This window comes from Amblyomma maculatum, chromosome 5, assembly GCF_055883805.1.
Source record: "Amblyomma maculatum isolate TAMU_Amacu chromosome 5, ASM5588380v1, whole genome shotgun sequence".
NCBI classification, from domain to species: Eukaryota; Metazoa; Arthropoda; class Arachnida; order Ixodida; family Ixodidae; genus Amblyomma; species Amblyomma maculatum.
In genome coordinates this window covers 135,377,696-135,400,530 of record NC_139348.1, presented here as the reverse complement: position 1 = coordinate 135,400,530, position 22,835 = coordinate 135,377,696, and positions in this window count along the sequence as shown.

The window sequence follows — 22,835 nt, the reverse complement described above, 5'->3', positions numbered from 1 at the left end:
ATAATGTATGCAGTGTGTTAACAGCGTCGTGGTTGAGGTTTTGAAGTAACTCGGCTGGAATACCATCAATTCCGCTAGCTTTGTTCTTAGCAAGGCTGGCTAAGGCCCATTCAACTTCACTCTTCAGGATGTCCGGCTCGAGATCAGTAATCACAAGCGTCCTATGTTGCGTTTGCACATCCGGGTCCTTCTTGTACAGTTCTTCTGTGTATTCCTGCCACCTCTTCTTTATCTCTGAGGCTTCAGTGAGGTCCTTGCCTCGTTTGTCCTTTATCACGCCCAGCTTAGCACAGAAGCTTCCTTTGATATCTTTGATTGTCTTATACAGAGCTCTTGTGTTCCTTAATTGGCTGTTGTCCTCAACTGCTTGACACTGTATGTTCAGGAAGGCATTCTTATCTCTCCTTGCTATTTTCTGAAAATCCGCATTGAGAACCTTGTATCTTTCTCTGTCCCCCATACCTTTTGCCATCCTCCTTTCCTCAGCTATTTGCAAAGCCTCTTCAGATAACCAGTTTGCTTTTTTGCATTTCTTTTGCTTTGGAACTACCTTAGTAGCAACTTCTTGTATTATATCACGAACATCAGTCCACATCTCTTCGGGCTCTTTGTCTTCTAGATCTAATTCTTGAAATAGATTCCTCACTTCCACAGCATATTCTAATGGAATCTGATCCAGATCATACCTGAAAGGCCTTCTAGTTTTCTGCGTTTTCCTCAATCGAAGCTTAATTTTGGCAACAAGAAGCTGATGATCGGTGCCACAATCGGCCCCAGGCCTTTTGTTTACTGCTTGTATAGCGCTTCTCCATCTCTGCCGGCAAATAATATAATCGATCTGATTCCTGTACAGACCGTCAGGTGAAATCCATGTGTACAGGCGCCTCTTGTGCTGTTGAAAATGAGTATTCGCTATGGTCAGGTTGTTTTCTTGACAGAACTCTACTAGCCTCTGCCCAGCTTCATTTGGCTCACCAAGACCGAACTTGCCTGTAATTCCGGATATTTCTTCACTCCCGACCTTAGCATTCCAGTCTCCTATGAGAAAAACGACGTCTGATGATGGGGTGCGGTCTAAAAGGCATTGTAGGTCCGCATAAAATCTCTCAACGTCAGCTTCTTCAGCAGCAGTGGTCGGTGCATAGACTTGGATAACTGTTATGTTGAAAGGGTGACCTTGGATCCGAAGTGAAATCATTCGGTCGTTTTTGGGGTTGTACCCTAGCACTGCTTTGCCCATTCTTCTGTTTACTATGAGAGCGACCCCATTCCTTCTCTTGGATTCGTGCCCACAATAAAAGACATAATGGTCGCCGGAGTTAAATTCTCCCATTCCGGTCCACTTGAGCTCGCTGATACCCAAGATATCAATGTTCAATCTGTCCATTTCTCGCTTGACGATATCCAGTTTACCTTGCGTCATAGATCTTACATTCCATGTTGCTATGTGATATATCTCCTTGCAACATCGGACTTTCCGGTCGCTTCCCGACACATCCACAACTGAGCGTCCTTTTGGCTTTAGCCCAGCCGCTTCATTCGTCCTGGAGCTACTAGGAATCGCCCTTTGTTCATCCCCAGTAACATGTGGGACGCCTTCCAACCTGGGGGGCTCATCTTCCGGCGCCATATCGATAATGGTATTGTGACTGGCCATAGGGTTTTCTTGGCAGGAAATACTGGAGTGGGTTGCCATTACCTTCTCCAGTGAATCACATTTTGTCAGAACTCTCTGCCGTGACCTGTCTATCTTGGGTGGCCCTACACAGCAGAGCTCACGACTTCATCGAGTTTCGCAAGCCCCTCCGCCACGACAAGGCAGTGATCCATGAAGCTTAGTATTTAATAGATTTGTGTAGCAGTCCTTACAACGCGATAATGTTTCGGTGCAAGCAAAACACACACACACACACACACACACACACACACACACACACACACACACACACACACACACACACACACACACACACACACACACACACACACACACACACACACACACACACACACACACACACACACACACACACACACACACACACACACACACACACACACACACACACACACACACACACACACACACACACACACACACACACACACACACACACACACACACACACACACACGCACGCACGCACGCACACGCACACACACACACACACACACACACACACGCACACACACACACACAAGAAGATTAAATGCGTATGACCGTATACCGACGATGTTCGCAAGGTCAATAACTGCACAACGGCCTCGGGCTAAATGTTAAACAGTGGAAAAAAAAAAAACAGTCAGCAGACAACGCATCGCAAAGGTAGCATATGAGGAAGTCAACGAAATTACCAAACAGGAAAGAAATAGGAACCGCGCTGAACAGCAGAAAAACGTCCTGAACATCAGAAGAAACGGTAAAATAAAAATGAAATCGCGCATTATTTCTAGAGTGACTTCATTTGGCCTTTTACCAAAGAAATTCAAGAATGATGAAACGGATGAGCTGGCCGCATAGGCGGAAGCCTCTTCACCCCCGCCATTTCTTGGCCATAATTAATTCCGCCCCTTCTTCCCTTTGGCTCGCGCTTCCAATATAGTGATCAAACTCCACTCTGTTCGCTTTAACTTTAACGACGGGCTAAACACAGAGCGATTGAGACGTTCCGGGGTCATCGCGCCTGTCGGCGGCTACCCCCTTCGGACGACAACGACCCGAAGGAGGCGGCTGGGACTCCAAGGCTACTCAACGAAACATTCACAAAAGCAGCAACAACGGGAGGCTATGCCCATCCATCGACGAGAACCCACGCATCCTCCGCCAGAACTGAAGCCCGAGCCGGCGAACCCTTTGGTTGTCGCTCATTATGGTAAACGCGTTGAGGACGAGCCAGCGATCGCTCACCGAGATGACTTGCTCTGCCCGTCAGTCGTGGCCGCCCACTGCTGGCGCCACCGGTTTTAGCTTCGCGCACTGTAACAGCGGAAGACAACGCATTCCAAAGAGTAAGTGTTCTCGGAGAACCGTATATATACGCTAATAAGCGAAGGAAAGCAGGGGAGCCGAAACTGAGTAGCCGAACCAGGCTCACGAGCTGGAGAACGCTACTTGATAGCGCCATCTGAAGGTTAATGCCCAGACGCTCACGGGCAAATTTAGTTTCGGTCGGTGAAGTAGCGGTGGTGGCGGTGAATATTTATTAAAGCGCTGGCCTTACTTGGCTATGTTTGCGGAAACGTGTCCGTAAAATATGGAAGCAAAACGTAGAAACCAAGTTTAACATGTAACATGACGTCACATTAAGTTGAGACTGGCAGTCAATGAATGTGTATGTAATGACAAGTGGTGTATAAACGTCGTGTCATGCCTAGTCATGTCATGTGAGTCATTATAGTTTAGTGATGAGTCATAGTCACTTGTCATGAGTCAGATCAGACATCCGATGTGTATGACTTTGGCGTCCATGACTTGTGTAAGTCATACTCATGACCATGACTAGGGTCTAGTCATGACTGTCAAAAGTGCTGAGTAATTTCATTCATAAGTGTGCGGTCATGACACTGAAAAGTGCTCAGCCATGACACTCAAGAGTGCTGAGTCATGGCACTCAGAAGTACTGAGTCATGACACTCACAAGTACTGAGTCAAGACGCTCTCATATCTTACCACCAGACGAATTATACCCTCTGCAGGGTGAAGGCCTCTCCCATATTACTTTAACTAAACCTGGTCCTGTGCTAGCTGCATCCATGCACTTGACCCCTGCGAACTTCTTACCTCATCCACCCACCTAACTTTCTGCCTCCCCCTGCTGCGCTTTCCTTCCCTTGGAATTCAATTTGTTTCCCTTCGCGACCATCGGTTATCATAAATGGGCATGGGCAGGGCATGTAGCGCAAAGATAGGTTTTTTTTCCCCACTAGAACGCCATTAACGTGAGTTATTTCTCTGACCCACGCTGTGAGCTTCCTATCTTTTAATGTCATAAATATCATTTTCCGTTCCATAGCTCTCTGCGTTGCCCTCAGCTTAAGCGGAACCCTTTTCGTTAGCCTCCACGTTTCAGCCCCAAAAATGAGTACAGGTAGGTAAGATTCAACTATTATATATACTTTCCTTTTGAGCGATACCGGCAAGGTGCTAGTCATAATCTGCGATTGTTTGCCAAATGCGCTCCATCCTATAGTCTTATTCTCCTGATAATTTATTTCCCTTTCATGTATAGGGATCTGCGGCTAATAACTGTCCTAAGCACACATATTCGCCTACCACTTCCACTGTTTCGCTACCTAATGTAAACAGCCGTTGAACATTACCTTGGTCTTCTGCATATTATTTTTTGGGCCTAACTTTCTGCTTTTCCTGTCTAGGTCATCATGGACCCTATAGGAGCTACTAAAGAGCGGTCAACGCGCACGTTTTGGCATTTCTCCAGTGCAGGTCTCTGCAATGCTCTCAAAGTTTTTGTCCAACAGATAGGGGATAGGCGGCTGCCTATGACGGTGGCCTGGAGTCAGACCAGGGTGGCGTGTTCGGCCAGTCAGATTAGAAATGATAAAAATGAGACGAGGAGGAAAATTACAAAAGCTTTTTCTAATAATTTTTTTCCGATGATGTTTAGCTGGAAGAAAAATGCACTCTTGTTGCTGAAAATTTGATTCAAACATTTGAGGAACACTTAAGTTCCACCTTAAGGTCTACTCACACTTGCGAGTCGCGAAGGGCGTACGACCGGCTGTCGCATGCGACCAGAGATCTGCGCAGCTCGACCGATGTTCACACTTGCAAATGCGACCGGCGGGTCGCTTTGCAGATCTTGTTTATCTTGACTGTTCACCACATAGAGTAAAGCTAACTTGCGTTCACTTCAGCTGAGTCGCTGTTTGGTTACCGGTTTGCGACCAGCAGTCGCAAAGCCGGAAAATCGAGCAATGACCGAACGACTTGCTACTGTCGCTTTTCGATCTATGCGACCATTTGCGACAATCGCTTTCCGACCAAAAAAGGTCGCGCGACCTCCAGGAGCCGCCAGTCGCAGATCGCCCGCCTTGCGGTACCCTCGTTCGGATACACGCACTCTGCTATTCTCTTAATCACTATAGTCCCTCAATATGTGAAGGGCATTTCCATCAGCATAACAGTCGCAAGCTGTGATGTTCTTTGGAGGATCACTCGAAATGTATAAAAGCTCCGCTTTAACCAGTCCATATACAAATGTGCTAGCATGGCCTGGCGTGTCTGACTTGGGATCCGAGCGCACCAGGTTTGATTCCCACCTCAAAGGAGATGTCCAAGTTTGCAGCCCTTACGGCGCCACACAACCCGCCGACCAATCAGTAACCGGTGACGTCACCCGGCAACTGAAAACGCCGAAAACGACGACATCGACACCGATTTTTCTCGCTGGGTGGAAGCCTTAACACTATCATATTAAAACCAGTTTTCTCAAATTCTTTTTTCCACCTATCATGTTAAAACATCCGAAATTGACTACGAAACGAATTCTATTTTTCCGCTTTTTCTTGATCATTTTTTTTTGCTTCGTTATCGGCGAGATTATCACCATTGTCACTAGAACGCTCTAATGCGTCTCTACAGGCCAAATTCATATTGTCATTAATATTGTCATTGGCAGGACAGATTATTCCGAGTGTAGGCAAGCTTAGCAGGGGTCTTGGGGCAGCGTATGCGATTAGGAGGTCTGCGGATAACGTCACTGCAGCAGGCAAAGGTTAAGGTTATTTAGAGAGATGAGTAGAGGACTCCTGCACTGGATGCAGTCATAGTGTTGGTGAAGTGTGAGAATGTAGTTATAGTAGCACTGATAACTACAACGTATTCCTCAACACCTCCCTGTGTTAATATGTGGGAAAGTGCAAAAACTCAGCTCCTCTGACATTTTCCACCTCCTGTCGGAATTCCTACTGCTATAGTGCCTATAATAATACTGGCCTGTGGATTGAGTTTTGTGTGGATTGGATACGAATATGAGGACGTTCTGGAAAGTAACCGCAACCGCAGCCACGTGCTTGCGTGGTCATTTAGGTCAGAGAGTAAGTGCGCTCAACGGGGCGGAAGAGTTTTACGTCCAACTAAAGACATACCTGACAAACGCTTTTCATTGTAATATCCTGCCAGGCTTCTTCGTTACACGGTTGTGAAAATCCGAGCACTGCCACTCCAGATGAGACTCTCTGCGCTTGTTCGGGCTGCTTGCGCTGCCGCACGACACCCATTGGGACCTGCTCTCCGCGGAGTTGACAGAATCCGCCTAATAGCTGGGTCTTGTCCACCGTGATTGTGGCAGTTCTAGAAGTGACGTTGTCACACCCATTAGCACCCCAGAGCATATTCAGCATCGTTGTGACACGTTCGACCCGACTGATGAACCGAAGGACGCGGGATCGAATCCCGGCCGCGGCGGCCGCTTTTCGCTGCAGGTGAAAAGTAAGGCGCTGATGTCAGGGCACGTTAAAGAACCCCTGGTGGCCGAAATTTCCGGAGCGTCTTTCATAGCCTAAATCACTTTGGGACGCTAAACCCCATAAACCAAACCAAACCGAAAATTCTGGGCGATGGTGGTAGGTGACCAACGAATCTTCTGGAGGAAGAAAATGGGTTTCTTGGTGGTGGGTGGAGGATACTGAAGGGTGCAGATGAATGTACGGAGAGCAAAGGTGAGTGGGTAGTGATCCGAGACCACCTATAGGGTGGCGGTGGCATCACACAGCACCAGATGAACAGGCTCCAGCTAATTAAAACTAGCATTGTCAGTGCATTAAAATGCGCTTTGATTGTCTGAAAGAAGTTAGAACGCAAAGTCAAAGGAGTGACCATGATGAAGAACCAATTAAAACGTCTGCCATTTCCACGAAGCGAGATATTCATTGAAATTGGTGTGATTGAGCGATGCATCTATGCTGAGCATGTGCGCAATGCACGCAGAAGGAAGGCAATTTTGATCGGCCAATGAAAACCCGAGCGCACCATAGCATGGCAGACGCGCAATGGACTTTTCATACTGCAGACCTTTAGTAGTCTTTACGGAAGGACAGTAGCATATAATGACGCACTATTGACGCTACAAGCTTCACGATATCGTTCAGGCGAGATAGAGAGAACACTTCAGTAATGCCCAGCAGGTACTGAGAGGCTAATCTAAATTATGCGCTAGCTAAATTGAGTATGAGTCCGCTCGAAGCCAACGTACATCGCCGACGCCTTCCATCTCACTTAAAACAGACAGTTCCGGAGAGTCCATCATCGCAGCATTCGGATGGCTTTAAATGAACCCGGCAGCGAATCGAGCCTAAAGCAAGAAACTGCAAGCTCGCAGTCCTAAGTTGCTCCTCGGCCTCTAATAGAAACATCACAAACCCCGCCGGCGTAAGCTTTGCCAGAGGGCGAAAAGCGAAAGAAAAGGAAAGAAGAAGTCTTTCTGCGAGTGTTTATGGGTTTTGGCAGTACGCTGCGGCTGCGAATAAGCGCGTGTTATTTTATTCGAGTCGTTTTGTTTCTATCCTTACCTGTACAGGGCACGGGTTACAGAATCGCGGCCGAGTCACGCCTGGCAAGAAAAGCGGTGCGCGCGTGGTCTGCGCGGCCCTGGCAGCGGCGGCGGTCCGGAGCTGCCCGCAACGGCCTCCGACTCTCTCTCTCGGTCAAGGCGGCTCACCCCGCCGCAGGGACCTCCTTACCAACCGAGGGGCGCTTCCGCGTTCAACCGTCTCACCGCCGCCACCGCCACGGACGGCGGTTCTTGCACAGCATACGCAAAATCACATACACACCTGCAAAGCAGTGCGAAGCAGAAAATCTGACCAAAAACGAATTGCGTTCCGATTTTTGTCCTGAAGTCAAAAATATAATTTCTTGGTGCTTTATTCGTAACGACGGATGCTACGTAGAACAAAGAAAAAAAATTCGAGGACACTTTGGCGACTAAAGTGATGAAAGGCGAAAGCCTGAGTGCTGCATTTTGCTATTCGACTGTTGCGCATGTAGCGATGAAGGCTGCTACGAGTAAAGCGAGCGACTACTCTTTCACATTCTGCGAGTGCATTTGTTCAGTGAATTCTGCTTGGCAGCCCCTAGATCTGCTAGATCGCGCTCCTAGTATTTTCGCAGTTGTTCTACGTTTACTGTTGTGTGGTTGATTTTACCGGGTGCACGACATTAATTACTAAATAATTATTTACGCAATGGTCGCCAGTGATTACTTATTAATTGACTAGTCTTAATTAGTATTTATTAATTGATTACTATTTAGTTAGTCATCATTCATTAGTAATTGATCATTGATTGCCATATGGCCACTTAAGGCACGCATCCGCGAATATTGTGGCTTTGCTCTGTGATTGGTCGAGGCCTCCATGACGTCATCCCGTCTTGACCAATCAGAGCCGCCGCAAAAGCGTGACACTTTTGCTGACGACAACGATGTGGCAATAAAGGCTTTCGCCTCAAAATGTGCGTTCGTTATTCTTACTTACATATAATGATCGTCAGTTGAATACGAACTACTTGTTCCCTTCTAAACTTGCGCCGCATTTAACGACTCCAATGAGGTGGAGGAAAATTATGAAAGAGGGTTAGAGAGAGAAGCCTTTTTCCTTCGGTTGGTATAATCAGACTGATTGTGATGATAATGACGACGATAATGACGATGCAACGTTCATCAACCGCGTAAACAACGCATACAAAAGCTATCCTGCGTGCAAAAAGGTACTGGCCTCCGAAGTGACACAGTATTTAAATTTGATTCACTGCTCGCTACAGATACCCACGATCGACTCACCGTAAAACGCGATGCTGCCGCTCCTGACAAAAGGAACATTATTCAACAGAAGGGTAACTTGGGCGAGTTGTAGGTTGTTCAAGGCGCCAGTCTCGTGTTTTCTTCTCTTTGTCTGTGTGTTAATCAGCGCCCACCAAACCACCATGAACATTATTCCTTTTGATGTACACAGAAGATGAGGGTTCAGCATGCACATAACACAAAGGCACAGTTCTCCTTTGTCCATCGTTCTTCGATCGCGTTGCTTGCGCCAACCTGATTGTGCTCGACTTTGTAAATTTGCTCTTTCGAGGCCAGTCCAGCTATGTCCTCGCGACAAGGCTCGCAAAGATAGCCGTCACGTGCCCGGAATTGGGCGACGCGTTACGAAGTTTTTGATAATATATGCAGCTACTCTGGGAAGATGCGTCATTCTTTGAAAGGACACTAAGTACTACTCCAAGCCACGCCATGGATCGATTGAACATGAACGTTTGAGTGTGGTGGGGCCGTACGGAGACCCAGGGGGCCAGGGGGCCCCGAATACCTTCGCGTCAATAAATGTTTTGTCCTCCTCCTCCTCCATTGCCTGGTCTTGGTAAAATTTGAATCTATGTCTTGTTCCTGGTATTATGACCTTTGTCCAGCCGAAAAAGATGCGCCCAGGATGAGAAATATAAATCTGAAAATCTTCCCGCCAGCCGACTGAAACCCGTTACGTCATTTGCGAAGAGGACAGGTTGTCACCGTTTTAAAGTAAATAGAGGTATATCATATGTGTACAACGGGATACACGCCCAGAATTCAGTGTCGGCGAAATAATTTTAGTTGCGAAATTGGCCGATTGCGATGACCGCCGTATTATATATTTTTTTTTTTCTAGTTTATGAAAGCTCCGTTTTCTGCGAGAATGGTCTGTGTGACTAGGAGGTGTGGTATCTTATTGACATGTGCCATCTTAAATTTGTTCCAAGCGTCACTTTAAAAGAGTGATGCTGAGACTTGCGGAGTTTGCGATCGACAACCCGCGACCGCCGCTTTTATATGGAGGCGAGAAGCAAGGCGTCCGTGTGCTGTGCGATGTCAGTGCACGTTAAAGAATCCTAGGTGGCCGAAATTTCCGGAGCCCTCCACTATGGCATATCTCTTAGCCTGAGTAGCTTTGGGACGTTAAACCCCATAAACCAACCAACAAACCAACTAACAAACCAACCAACTAGTGTGCTTATCGATGACACTCAAGCCCACATTTTTGCTTTTCTTTTTTCCCTCGCGTGACGCGAACGCTCGTCTGGAAAAATGTTTGCTTTTCAAGTTGTTGTTTTTTTACTTGCTAGCTTGATTAAGTACTTCCCCAAGAAGATAGCTCACCGATCTGAGCCACGTTTGATCAGCCCAGACCAAAGTAGCATCCCCAGACGTCAAGATCTAAGAGCTAAAACAAAGACACGGATTCTCGGGACGGCTTTGTTTGACAGAACGTGACGTACAGAAGAGGCTGCAGGCTGGGAAAAAGAAAAAAACAAATGGTCTATATTTCCGTAGCCCTTACTAAGTCGTCTCTCGCTACCTCAGACACTTTGGGATGTTAAACTCCACAAACCAAACCAGAAGAGAATGCAGCGAGTAGTGCGAATGACCACGTGACATCAGCCATGGTGGTCCTGCAACAGCTCTGCGGAATTAATATCCACGGCGAAAACGTCGCACTGGCTAAAATATTTTTTGAGAGTCACAACGATCAAAAAATTGGAGTTGTGAAGAAAAGCCACGTATGTATATTTCTATTTTGAAGAATCTGCCGGAACTTTTCCCGAGAGTTTACAGAATGCCGTCGCCATTTGGGATTCTTCAAAATGCAGCTATACACACTTTTAATGGCAGTCAACTGAAAATAGTTACCCGTAATCTTATCCCAAAAACATTTCCAGTAGCTCAGCATCGGCACGCCCGGCCGTCCTCGTATATAGTGCAGGCGGTGCAAACATTTCGTTATGGCAACTTAACTCAGAGGGAAGAAGACCCAACATAAAATGAAGAACGGGATATCTCCATGCGGGAAGCGGAAAAGCGGCTGTTAGCGGAATTAAGCCGCGGACTTACGCGAGCAGTGGAAGGCTCCGCAATCCGTAGCATCGAAGAAGGAAAAAGGCGCAGGACGTAGAACTATGAACTGCAAACGGTCGGACCGGATCCGGTAGCCACGAACTCTGCAGCAGCGCGGAACGATACAGTGTTCCTTGAATGGGTACCCGGACTTTGCTCCCAAGTGTAAATAAAAAGTGATTTAGAAAGCCCAATCTCGATCCATGTTTTCGACTGAGGTCATTTAGAATGTAACGCTGTTCTCGTCAACTTCAAAGCCACTTGCACAGACGCAAACTATAACAATGTACAACCTCGGTAAAGTGACGAGCCAAGCTTGCATCGTCCGTCCACGTAGGTAGTGAAGAGGGGGCTCTCTGCTGTCAAGTTCGCAGGCGCCCGCCCAATCATACGTGACCCAACGAGCCACTCCAAGGGAATCAGGTCTTTGGCAAACAATTGACCGCCGTCAGCTGCCTTTATATAGCGGAGAAGCACATCGCCTGTAACATGTGTGCCCGCTTGAGATCCTAAGCATTTGCTGACGACGCAGCACTCTTGTGATCCGTACTACCAGCCAATACGATTATGAAAATTGAGGTGCATGGTCAAAAAAGACGGACTTCTCGCTCTTCGTCTCAGGTCTGTCATCGTCCATTTCCTGCCCTTCCTCCGCAGCACCTAACTACACTAAAGCTTTGCGGAGAAGATCCCCTGGCCTCAAACGTAGAACTAAATGCAGCGCTGCCTTTGGAAGTAAAAGATCTGCTGGTAAAAACTAAAGTCGAGGGCCGCCATACAAAAAGAAGTTCAATGTATAGGCTCAATCACATTTGGCCATCGGATGACACGACGCCGTTCTTGTTTTGATACCCTCCAAAATTCAAAATAATATTCTGCAATCACTAATGCGCTAGCTCTAATAAATAAAGGAGTATTAACAGATGCTTTTATTTAATTTAGTGTTGGTGGAATACTTTTATTACTTATAAATCAATAAAGGTAGAAAGAAGGGTGTTATAAGATGGACATGGAGGTGAAGAGGTCATAAGAAGGGCAAAGGTGAAGTTGAGGTAACTGGCACTGATAGCTCTTCGGAAGAGAATTATCAGCGGATGCAATCCAACTCTAGAGGAGTGGAACCCATTAGAAACAGCGAACGCACACAAGCAAGCACTGCAAGATGAAAGAAGACAAACTGAATCCCCAAAACATTTTTATTGGTTGGTTTGTTTGGTACCAAAGCAACTAAGGCTATGAGAGATGCCGTAGTGGAATACTACGGAAATTCCGACCCCCTGGGGTTCTTTAACGTGCACTGACATCGCACAGCACACGGGCGCCTTGCTTTTTGCCTCCATCGAAAAGCTGCCGCCGAGGCCGGGATTCGATCCCGCGTCCTTGGGAACAGCAGTCAAGCGCCGTAACCACTGCGCCACCCCGGCGGGGGACATTTTTATTGCTTACTCAATAAGGCTCCCCTCCGTGAAGCCAACACAGGAAAACCTATAGTGATAAAAGTGGCAGGTTGGCCTAGTTGGTTTCAAAAACCACCAGTTTAGAAATCTAGTCATCCTGGAGACGCCTGTTTGAACAAACTTTTTTTCTTGCCAGCTTCTTTTCGTGGCGGGAAAACCTGAACCTACCTGACTTTTCTGTCAATATAAATAGCGTATATTGGTTTCTTTGGTTGAGGAAGAAAGGCCGCATTTATCTTTTAGTTTTGTCCCACTGTAGTTTATTAATAAATTTATTTATTTTTTTGTTTTTTCTCCGAAAGTGAATTAGCTGCTCACGCACAAGCCACTGAGGATCAACCCGCCCCTAAGTTCAGGAATCAACCACGCCGTTTTCGTAGCTCGCACAGCAATGTCAAATTGTTGTGTATCTGAGTACTATAACTACAAATTTAACTAGGCAACGTTAACGCAAATCCACTGAAGCCAAGGAAGCACTGGAAACTTCCCATAGACGCAATCGTCTGGTGAGCAGGGAGTATACATTGAGCGGCGTAAACTTCAAAGTTTTGATCTATAGATTGCTGAGTATATTCATGATGGTGATTGTAATGATGATGATGATGATGCCCCAGCACAATTCATTTTTATTCGGATACAACACTGAACATGGAATGCGACCAGAGCGTTAGTTTAAATTTCGATTTTCTGCCGAACACCATTTCGTACGCTGCTCACACATGGGGTGTCACTTCTACATAGCACCGTCAGAACCAAGAGTAATTAGGATATTGGTTAGCCCTGCAAACGATCTGTGCACATTCAGCAATGAACAAAGTTCTCAGGCGCACACTACGCTGCATCTAAAAAGCATTTCACAATAGCCAATCGTTACTTTCAGTCAAAACGTATGATTGCACTTTCTCCAGAAAGTGATAGTGTGCTGTTAAGTGAGAGCGGTTTATTCATGGGCATGCAATAAGTATGCGTCATCAGGCATATCTCGGGCTCAAGCGTAAGTATATTTTTCCTCATTTAAATATATTATTTACAACGGGAGTTACTTAGATACAGTAATTAGCACACAACGTGTCAATATGTGCCTCTTTATACAATAAAAAAAAGATGCTCCTCATTGCATATCTGGGCCTACAATTAAATAGTTCTTTTAGGACACTGATATACATTAATTACCAAAACCTCTATATATATATGTACACTATTTATTTATTTATTGTTTCATCGTCAAATGGCGAAATCGCCTGCCAAACAAAAACTAAGTGTTCAGCATGAATGAAGACATTTCTTTCTGATCACTCTGACCCCACTGCTGCAGCGTCTCGGGGAAAAGCGGGGCGTTCCTCGAATAAAAAAAAAAATAAAAAATAATAAAAATAAACAAGAGGAAAGCGGCTCCATTTTTATTTAGATCTAAGATAAAAGGATGTTGGCCTCTTCTCCAGAGGTCGGTTAGCCTATTCTCTGGTTATGTAATGAATGTGCCACGCCGAAGGAAAAATGTATAGCGTGAGCCCAGCTTCGAAAGAAACAGAACCAGTCCCTTCCACGGTCCTTCCGCATAAATGAAGACTTCGTGTCACCCGCGTCCACTCGTGGCACTGACCTCACACAGCGACCGCAGCCACGCTCAGCCGTCCGTGCGAAGCAGCCGTCTTGTCGACAGCACCGCCGAACTCTTCTTCCCTCGATTCGACGGAGGACACTTCGACTAGCAACCCTTTCGCTACGGCTGTCCGCGAAGATTAAGCGAGCCAGAGTGTAAAGCAGAAGCCAAGCGTTGCGTCCGACCGACAACCATCCGACCTTGACCCCGCATGAGACCAGCCGACCGACCGACCGGCCAGGGCATCCACATTTCTGCCCATTGGGACTTTGGTCCTTTTTCTGGAAAAGGAAAAACGAGGCGTCTGACTGGCGAACTGAAACATGGAAGTACACACAAACATGAACTCCCAAAATAAAAAGAAAGGGAAAGTCACAAAACTGATCGCGTTCTCGTAGCCCTTATAGCTGTATGATTCTCAGACCTCTCCGCGGAATGGCCTTGCGAGAGTTTGTTTACCGTGGGCACTTTTTTATCGGGTCTCATCGACAAAACAACGTAATTTGTCACTCGTGAGCGAGTGGTCGCGCCACCGGCTGCCTCCGTGAGTATAGGGTTCACCGGCGTTCTTTGACGCTAATCTGGAGTATTTATTCAGGCCCCGGCCTATCTGAGCGAAAATTGGGATAGACGAAGCTGCTTCTTCTTTAGCTGCTGCTGTTGTTGTTGATAATATCAAATGCCGTATGCAGAGCTCCGGTTTACTTTTCTTAGATTATCGAAGCTAGGCTAGGGAATCGTTGCATTCCTGGGCACACTGAGCGGCCGATGTCCGGCTTTCAGGATCGCTTCACGCAGAGGAACCGGGGTCGCATGAGAGCAGGAACTCTATAGTTATCGCAATGTGTACAGAAGCCCTTTGATAACGAGACCCTCGTTAGGAATAACGCAGCTTAACCTACTTGCTACGTCATATACTAACCTTACTGGGTGAAGTTTAACTATACACAAATAGCATGTATGTATTATCATAGCCTCCTTTATATAAATGATGCGCCAATAAAATTTATCGACCCTGTGAGTGTCGCGATGCTTTATGATCTGCTTGTTTGTAGCGCTGCGTTTACGGGAAAACTGAATACCTGAAGAAAGAGGCCCTACTGAAACAACAGATGTACCAGTAGCCGTAGCCATCTGTCTCTATACGAGGAAAGGGGGATAAAGAGACCTTGCGCTGACTTAATACACGACGCACGATGGTCACGAGAGTAGTGAGGCATATATACTGACTATAGTTGTTCTGCACATCGTATCTTGCTGCAAGCTTTTCTCAATATTAGAGCTTCATCATCTGGAAATATCTGTCTGGAGAGTTAGAAACGGACGGCGAGACGCGGTTTCTGCGGCGCTGGCACACGCGCTTCTATGTTGTACGGAGGAGCAGACTTGATATGCCGGTCGTCCTTTATTAGAACCCCCCCCCCCCCTTTCTATTGTTTTCCCCTTTCTGGGGAATCATATTATTCAATTTATTATGTATATGTACCATAGAGTATTTTGTACAGTGCTTTGGTCTGTGAGTAATGTGAGTTTTTGTGTGTATGTATGTACCCAATAAATTCTCTTTATGTCTGTACAGTGTTCGGCCGTGCGCTGCAATCAAATTTACAGTGCTTTGGCAGTGGAAAAGGGAACTGTGAGTGATAAATGTAACATATGTAAGCAATTGGGAATCAACACTTTCGTGGGTTGATCGGTCACCGCATTTCCTCATAATATTCTCGATTTTGCGCCGTCTGTATTTCAAAATTCGCCGAGAAACGCGTACAAATGTGCAGGTACCCAGTCGAGAAAACTTCAGAACTGTGTCAAAAATATGGCAAAATATTCTGTAGGTAGTTCTAATGTGTACGACAAAGTTTCTGTCGTAAATGTCAAAATCTCCTGTAGTTCTGTAGTTCCTGCCAGTGGTATACTTTAACTTTTTCTGTAGTTCTGTAGTACTTCTCTGTTGTAAGTTGTAACTACAGAAAACTTTGACTTTACTACAAAAATTACCGTTGTCACAACAGGTTAGCTTACAAGAACCACGCAAAAAAAAAAAAAAATCTGTCGTGAAAAAAAGAAAAGTTTTTGTAGTTTTTACCGACTAGGTAATTAATATTTTAATGCGATAGCATTACAAGTCCTTCAACGAGAAAAGCTGGTGGCATCGTGTACAGTGATGGTCGATCACGCAGCTCTATGGCGCCATAATATCGTGACACAGACCGACCCAAGAGCGAGGGTACCACGCCCCCTTCAGAAATTGCTGTATACCTTCTTCGCCTATGATGCACACAACACTGACAGACCTCCGTTTGGCGGCAGTTTTCCCGACATGTGTATCAAAACTAATGAAACCGTTCGTCGTACAGCATTCCGGGCGATGTCGTACCATTTCTCGTTGCACACAGCGTATACATCTACTATGGAAGGTGAAGGCTAACTCGCGACAGAGATTCGAAGGAACGGCATGCATATGTGCGTACACCAAACTACATACTCTTCCGTGACTTTCATATCAAAATGGTGATGCAACCAGTCGTACAGGGTTCTGGGTGGTGTCATGTGATTTATTATTTCTTAGGAACACGAATATAATTTGCTACATTTTCGTTAAATTTCAGCCCTGCTGTGTAAATGATACAATGGCATAGCACTACACCACAGTACTGAGTTTGATTCACCTCTTAATCAAGTTGGAGACTATCTCACGTTAAGAAGTCGAACCAACGGCGTACGTGTCTTTAACTTTATTCCTCAAAACGAGGTTACGGTGAGCACAGCCCCCACACGCTGCATGACAGTCAACGTCCACTAAGCCATGATCAGAAGAAAGAACTTTAATACAGGCCGAAAAGGCTCATTCGAATATTTCACTCTATAGGCTTCCCTCTTTTTACACGTAAGCAATATTGAATGTCTCGATCAGCCGAATTTTCCTTGCGCGACGCTCTCTTGGGGGCGGGAGGAAGGGGGTTGGGATTAGATAAGCGGTAACAACCGGGAAAGGTCAATTTCTTCAAAAAAAAAATAAAAATAAAAGGCAACTTTCGAGAAGTTTAGAAAGAAAGGCCTCAGAAGCACGAAAGATAATTTGCGAAATTATCGCGAAATTTCAGCCCTGTTGTGTAAATGTTTCATTGGTGGACCATAAGGACTACATCTGCACCACAATCCTGAATTTGATTTACCTTTCAATGCCACCTTTTCCATCTTCCTTTTTTTAATCGTGAACGTGTGAACGCGGATATATACTGTGACATGTACCGCGCGTACACCACTTCCAGGATGTACACGTCGAGATGAAGACATCGAACAAATTGGGCGCCTAACACGGGCCTTTACCGTTTCCAACCGCGCCGCATCCTTAATATGCGTTTCTCTACCGGTTACGATCGCTCATCCTCAATTGCATTTCTGACTCGATGACTTTGCAATCAGGCATCACGCACTGGATGAGAAGGATGATCACTCCTGTGCCTCTTCCACAGCCAGACTTTCTTCTTTCTTTTTCAATTCTTCACAAAGATGTCGTTTTTCATTTCGGAGTATCCACACATCGACCAGAAGTTTTTTTTTTTTTTTTTTTTTTTTTTTTTTTTTTTTTTTTTTTTTTTTGAGACTGTGCTAAGCGCGCGCGCTAATCAGGATTCCGTGTTTTCCTCGTCGTTACTCCGCGAACTCTCCCTTCCACATCCTCCACATGGGCCACGTCACTCCGGCTGACGACACACTCATATCGTCGCGACCCGCGAGCGAATCTATTCACTTCAATGGAGGGTCGCGCGTACCTACACATACAGACGCGATTTGAATATTTCCCCTAAGCACGGTAACCGCCGACGAACACTGGGTGAAGGCTGCCAGGCACCTCGTTTCTTCGGGTATCTCCTTTCGCCTCTTTCGTCGTTTGGTTTGTGCTGCTGTTTCCTTTTCTTGCTTGTTATTTTATTAGTTTTATCTTACTTTTTTGTGCGTGTGTTCAGCACGCTTTCCCGTTCTTCTTGTCACTGCCACTAGCCTTCCTCGGAAACACCTATACCGCTGCTTACTTTTTTTGCCTTTTTTATTTTTGTTCGTCAATCGAGGCAGTCGCTTCGTGGTTATGCGTCGCCTAGCTGGGATAAGTGCTGCGCCTTTGGAGAGGCATGGCCGTCGATGCAGTCCCCCTCTCACTCGCGTCAGACGTTCATGCATCAAGTCGTCTCTCGCTGGTGGGTAACATACCGTACAAACGTCGATACAAGCCGCCCTTCATCTGAACAGCTGTGCAATCTTTGAAAACTTTGCAAACTTGAAATATGAAAGCATTGACTTAATCAATGGCGTAATTTGCATTGTATGTAACTGCAGTTACGATGTAATAAATTTCGCTTCAGTTTTGCTAATGTTAATTTGGTGATTGTCACCAAATGATCAGATTAATCCCGATGGTGACAAATAAGTTACTCTGATATGCGCAATATTTAATCGGGCGCATTGATGGGTTCATTGCGTTCGCGCCTCCTCATTTTCTTTTTCTTTTTTTTTTTTTTTTTTTTGTCTGATCACCTGAAACATCAAGTATACGTTTCTCACGGACGCTTCTCGGGCACTCGCTAACTGCCCGGACAAAAAACTCCACAGGCGATCATACGATGTAATGGAAGAATTTTGAGGTAGCATTATAAGTTGTAGATTTCGCTTTTAGAATGACCACTTTGCCTATGCGTCTTTGAACTTCCTTCGCGCTTGCCTTTTTAGGGTCCCGATTGCTGTCTGGTGGGTTGTGTTACACGCGCGCGCACACACACACAAACACACACACACACACACACACACACACACACACACACACACACACACACACACACACACACACACACACACACACACACACACACACACACACACACACACACCAACGCAGCATATAAAGTATTTCAGCTATAACGTCGGTAACACAAGAATGCTGAAACTATGGCGTCATTTTGTCCCCTGACGTCATAATCACGTGGTTTCACTTCTATCCGCCATATTTACCGTGGCTTCATCATTGGCACCCGAATTTGACTGAAACCTTCGATTTGAGATTCCGAAACTATACCATCATCTTTGCTTATGATGTCATGCTTACGTGGTTTCATTTCTATCCGCCATGTTCGAATATTACGTCATTATTGGCACCCAGTTTGTCAGCCATCTTAAATTTAAGATCCCGAAACTATGCCGACATCTTTGCTTATGATGTGTAATCACGCGGTTTCAATTCTATCCGCCATATTTGATTATGACGTCATCACTGGCACCAAAATTTGGTCCCCATTTTTAATTATGACGTCATAGTCACGCGGCGTCCTAACTTGGCTGCCATCTTGGAATAATGAATGACACCGTCAAATAATTATTATTACGCCACATCCTAGATTTACAAGTAACGTCACCAATCATTCACCTATTGGATAAATCAGTGACGCCACATATCAATCGCCAATTGGGTTGCTATTTATTTACTATGAGGGCGCTATCTTAAATTTATCGGTGACGTCAATTGACGGCCACCTTGGATATATCAGATAGAGAGAGATAATTGGTTCACAGGAAAGGGAAGGCGCAGTATCTGTCACACTTGTTCTGTGGACACCTAACCCATGCCGTAAGGGAAGAGAAGAAGGTAGGAGTGAAAGCGGAAAGAGAAAAAGGGTGCCGTAGTGGAGTAATTTCGACCACCTGGGGATCTTTTACGTGCACAGACATCGCATACACAAACGCCTCTTCGTTTCGCCTCCATCGAAACGCAGCCGCCGGTGGTCGGGATCAAACCCGGGTACTCCGGCACAGCAGTCTGGCATCTTAACCACAGCACTGCCGTTGCCGGGCGGATATATCAGTGACGTCATAAATCAATCACCAGTTGGGTTGCTATATCGATTTACTATGGTGGCCGCAATATTGAATTGCTTTCAGTGACGTCACAAAATCAAGCACCAATTGGATATACTAATGACGTCAACAATCACCAGTTGGGTTGCTATATCGATTTATTATGGGGGGCCGTCATAGGTCCACCCACTAGCGGGAATTACCATTCGAAAATTTCCAATGCTAAAAGGAGCTAAGTTTCTTGAAGCACGACGAAATAGACACCATGTGGAGCTTTTCGCTGTTAAGTCTAGAAGCTGTACGCTGCAGGGTGGCTGGCTGTATCGCGTCATATGCGGTATACATCTTGCATCGACGCACACAGGTACACAAACGCGATGTTCAGCCGATACGCCGCCGCCCGTACTAATTCGGCCGCCTCGGCGACGTCAGGAGGCGAAAGCGAACGTCGGGCTGCCGATGGGGAAGCGGGAAGAGGAGGTATTGTACACTCGTGTATACGTTTCCGACAGAGAAGAGGTATGCCTCGCCACGCGCGGCTTCATTCAGCCATCTGAAGACCTCTAAGGCCTGCCCTTAATGGGTCATGGCAAAGCATACATGTCGGATGCTGCCTTCAAGAGATGCGTTTTTGATTCGGTCGAAGGGGGGAATTTGTTCTCTGTCTTCACCCGCACCTCTTCCACGAAATGTTATTCCAACCCCCCGCTTTTTCTAAATCACAGCCCCAAGTCCTTTGCTGATAAAAGAAGTATGCCTGTAGGTAGGTATCTGTGTTTTCCGGCTGCACAGCCTTTCTTGATGGTGCGCGGTAAACTTCGAAACTATGTAACCAAATTATAAATGCAAATATATAAACTTAATTCCTTTTTAAGGCTAGCGCAGAGGCGCGCACTTAAAGAAGTAATATTCTTCTGCTTAAAGTCGATGATAAAGTTGTTTTTCAAAGCTTAGTTGTGAAACCACTGAACGGGAGAATCTATTACAAAAGAATGATACAATACGCGTTAGACCTAATATAATAATTGGTTCACGGGAAATGAAAGGCGAAGTATCTGTCACACTTGTTCGGTGGACACCTGATCCGCGCCGTAAGAGAAAGGTGGAAGTGGAAGTGGAAAGAGAGAAAGAGGAGTCATAGTGGAGGGCTACGGAGCAATTTCGACCACCTGGGGATCTTACATGTGGTTGAAATTACTCCCTAGCCCTTCACTACGGCTCCTCTTTCTCACTTTCCACTTTCACTTCGAAGCTCTTTTTTTGAGCATGAGTGGTAATGTGTTCGAAATGATTATTGCAGGTTCCGGTGAACATCGACGCCAAATAAACTCTTTTACGTACTACACAGCCCAGTATAGCTACCAGTTTGAGCAGAAAATGTTTTGCTATATCTTATGCGGTTTTCAAGCCCTCTCTATTCCGCCCAGATTTGATGTGCTATGTCTTGGAGGGCGTTGCCTTTGTATAAAGTACGGGTCTTTTTTGTTTTGCCTTCATTTCCTATAAACCAATTTATATATTTTTTTCTGTTTTTCACATTCTGATTTCTGCTAACCACGTGCGTTAAGCCCATTTAATAAAATTCGACAGAGACACTGACAGTTCACGTGTAAGAATGTGATTCGGGGGGTGTGTTTGCATGTTGGACTTAGACCGTCTTGTTTCACGCGACATCTTGGCGCCCCAATCGCCGAAGCCTCGATGTTAAGGCATACAATGGGAGGTACATACATACATACATACATACATACATACATACATACATACATACATACATACATACATACATACATACATACATACATACATACATACATACATACATACATACATACATACATACATACATACATACATACATACATACATACATACATACATACATACATACATACATACATACATACATACATACATACATACATACATACATACATACATACATACATACATACATACATACATACATACATACATACATACATACATACATACATACATACATACATACATACATACATACATACATACATACATACATACATACATACATACACCCCGCCGGGGTGGCGCAGTGGTTACGGCGCTCGACTACTGTTCCCAAGGACGCGGGATCGAATCCCGGCCTCGGCGGCAGCTTTTCGATGGAGGCGAAAAGCAAGGCGCGCCCGTGTGCTGTGCGATGTCAGTGCACGTTAAAGAACCCCAGGTGGTCGAAATTTCCGGAGTCCTCCACTACGGCGTCTCTCATAGCCTAAGTTGCTTTGGGACGTTAAACCCCACAAACCAACCAACCAACATACATACATACATACATACATACATACATACATACATACATACATACATACATACATACTTTATTTTACCACGAACTGGTGGAAGGAGGCCGAGGGAAAAGCCATGTGCCTACGGCGTGAGAAGTCCTCGGCCCCCTTAAGGCGTACAGCAGCAGCAGAGTGAGACAAAAAGAGAGAAAAAAAAAGATACACAGAAAACAAAATACTATATGATGGGCATAGGAAATACAAACAGGATAAACAGAAAAAAAACACACTTTTGAACATCTCTAAAACACAATGAAAAATATATCACGATCACATCACACATAATGATAATGTTACAATCAACTAAAAACTGAAGGAGAGTAATGGATACGAGTATTCAAATAAAGGAAAATGAAAAAGCAGCAAATGTTTTGTAAATGTTTGAGAACGAGGTTTTGAGTATGTCAGTGCCTTCTCTATGACGTCATTTCGAATCCCTATCGCCTCACACAGGGTTATCTGTTGTGCATATCAGCGTTGTCTAGACAACGGCTGTTGCGTGCCATCATTACAGGTACATTCGAGTGTTGACAACGCCGACAGACGCATTTTCGCGTGCTGTGGCTAGTGGGCCTTTGCCACTTCGACGGTCACTTCGATGGTTGGCGATGTCAAGCTTGCACCTGTGGCGCAATTCAGCCACCATACATGGCTAACCGCGCGGGACGGTGAAAAACTGCATCCGCGTTTTTTTTCTTCTTCTTTTAATCAGCTT